This window comes from Myxocyprinus asiaticus, chromosome 16 (genome assembly GCF_019703515.2).
Source record: "Myxocyprinus asiaticus isolate MX2 ecotype Aquarium Trade chromosome 16, UBuf_Myxa_2, whole genome shotgun sequence".
NCBI classification, from domain to species: Eukaryota; Metazoa; Chordata; class Actinopteri; order Cypriniformes; family Catostomidae; genus Myxocyprinus; species Myxocyprinus asiaticus.
Genome location: NC_059359.1, coordinates 15,071,835 through 15,075,068, shown reverse-complemented (window position 1 = coordinate 15,075,068; position 3,234 = coordinate 15,071,835).

Below are 3,234 nucleotides of genomic sequence, written 5' to 3'. Positions count from 1 at the left end.
CAAATCTTACAATCGCAGAGTTTAAAACTAAAAATTTTGTGTATTATATATAATCTCTTCAAGACTATTAAAGGAATCATTTACCCTAAAATGAAAATTCTCTCATCTTTTCCTCACCCTCATGCCATCCCAGATGTATATGACTTTCTTCAACACAAAGATTTTTAGAAACTATAAATTCTCCTCACTGGCCAATAAGTGGCGATATGCAAGAAGAATTTGAATCATCACAAACAAAAGAAGAAAGTTTGAAAGTGGAAAATTATAGTAAAAAATGACTTACTGATCAACTCATATCGCTTTTGAAGATATGGATTTAACCACTGGAGTCCTCTGGATTACTTTTATGCTGCCTTTCTGTGCTTTTTTGGGCTTTAAAGTTCTGGCCACCATTCACTTGCACTGAATGGACCAACAGAGCTGAGATTTTTTCTGAAAATCTTCATTTGTGTTCAGCAGAAGAAAGTCATACACATCTAGTATCGCATGAGGGTGAGTAAATGATGAGAGCATTTTCATTTTTGGGTGAACTATCCCTTTGAGAAAACAGACCTCGGAACTAGCAAAACAGTAGTAGTTCTGTATAAAACTTGTCCTGGTCCATATGCTTTTCAGCAAGAAAACGCGAAGAATATAACAAAAGCAGCAAAAGGTTGTGGTGCCTCCTTGTGGTTGATAAAGGTAGCGAGGTAAACAACAAAGCCAAAAGAAATCGCACAGTGCAGGTTTGATACGACACGAATAATAGGGTGCAAAATAGGGTGCAAAATTCAGTTTTTTCCTTTAAATTTTTTTAGTTCTTTTTCAACAAAGCATCAGTGAAATTAGGTGCTTGAACTTCAATAAATAAATAAATACTGTAAATTTGTTTGTCAGCTTCAGGAGGTCAAACAAAACATAAGTGCTGTTTTATTTTACATGAAGTTTACCATTTTTGCCACCCTGTTCCTAAAATTTGGGACATGTGTGTAGGGTAGGGCCACCTTGGCCCAGTAAAATTCCTGGACACCTAAACAATCACAGAAAACCGTGTTGCTGGCTTGAGTCTTGAGTTTATGGTTCACATGAACCAGTGTTGCAGTACTCGAGACCCGAGTCCGAGTCAAGGACCATATTTTCATGGACTCTTGAGCAATTTGACTCGGTCTTGACTCGAACTTGAACAAGTGTGGACTCGGACCTAACCCCGAGTCCAGTCGAATCCCTTTTCAAAAAAAAAAATATACAGTGAAAAGCTTCGACTTAAAAGCTTCGATCATTTTTGACAGATACTATCGGAGATCTTGACGTAATGTCCAGCATTTCAATCTGCTGAGTACAATCAGAACTAGTGATGCTAAGTTCATAAATAAATAATTCTATTGAGTCGGTTCTATTCAGCGAATTGGCCAAACAGGTTAGCAAAAAGCTCTGAATCGATTGGCTATTCAGTCGGTTTCGTTCGTTCGTTCGTTCGTTCGATTTAGTGGATTTTACCTCCAGTCAAAAAAAAAAAAAAAAAAAAAAAAAAAAAGACCTGCTTTTTTGAGAGGTAAATTTGAGAAACTTACATTGGTGCTGTGTCTTGTTAATAAGGGGCTGTTCACACCAAACGCGTTGTTCTGTGCACCCATGCTGTTTTTCAGTTGTTTTTCTATGTAAACATGCCTTCTTTGAAACGTATCGCTGTGTTTTTGGCGTCTCGTGCAGGAGCATCACAAATTTGTTCAAGTTAAAGTCAAATTAAAAAGAATATCAATTGTTAAAAACGTGTCTCGAGACACCTGTGTTATACTATTTTCCCTGGTAGCACACGTACATCACCCAGACGTCTATTTGATGTGTGTTTACACCTGGAAAACGTCTATTTTATGTTATTTGCTCATCTGCAATACCTCTATAAAACGTTTGTCAATAAGACATTCCGCAAATGAGACATTTAGGATTTAGAATGATTGTAAATCTGATCTTTTAAAGATGTTTAGCATATGTTAGATGCTTTCCAGTTGAAAAGATCTCGGAGATGTACATGTGCTATCTGGGTTCGTTGCACTGCCTTGGTCTCTCGTCTTTTAGAAATGCTTTAGCCATTAGTTACATGAATGCTTCACATACTGAAGAAAATTTAAAAACCCTTCTCTCATTGTCATCAGAATTGAATGATTTCTGAAGAAAGAAAAAAAAAAAAAAAAAGAAGGAAAAAAAACGGTTTCTGTGCTTAACACGAAAAGAAATCTAGCAGGAACAAGCAAGCAGAAATGCTTACTTGACTTACAATGAATGAACTGTAGTGCAACTGAGGAAATTGTTAACTAATTGAATGGAAACCTTTATATCACTTTGTGAGTAAACATTGTAATATTTAATACATTATTGTTTGTTTTTTAGGCCCATTTTAGTTATTGTACATTTATACTGTATTTTGTAAAGCAGAAATGTTAAAATAATAAATGAGTTTGATTATATATATGTGCCTATAGTTCTTTAAACTATTTAATACATTGATAAGAACTCTTGTCTTAGACTCAGACTTTACTGGTGAACGAAAAGACACAAATATGTCCGTTTTCTCATTGAAAATAGGTACATTTCAAAATATCACTGTCCTGGTCACAAAAGCAAAGTTTGTGGGGAATAATAGCCATTTTCTATACTTTTGAGGCATAAGCAATTAGGAAATAACACTTACTACCCAGGAACAAAAATTGTGTTACATAGTGTTATCAGTTATCGATACCAGTGTAGAAATTCACTTTTCACAGTCTGCCATGATTAATTTAATCCGTAAGGGAAAGTGTCCAATTACAGGTTGGTTACTGCAATTACGTGAGTAGTATTCAGCTTGTTACATGATCCTAACATAGCAGCCCCCATGAGGGGACCCTCTCCCTGTACAATAAAATAGCTTTTATAAGGCTACTTATATCAATGGACTCTTCATCTTTTGTGAATGCTCATGATTTTATTAATATTTCAAAATTATAATTGATTTAATTAGGAGTTACATTTTAAGTGCATTATAAGTTGAATTAAATGTGTTTAAAACTACATAATGCTATGTAAATCTTATGTTAGATTGTATAGAATTTAGTTTAAAATTGCCATATATCCAATTATCACAATCCCCCACAAAATAAATACAAATGAAGTATAAATTCTGTATCATCTAATCTGACAATATATATAATCTGTGTATAATCTGATAATAATATGATTTAATATAAACATCTAAAAGAAACACAAGAAAAATTCCAG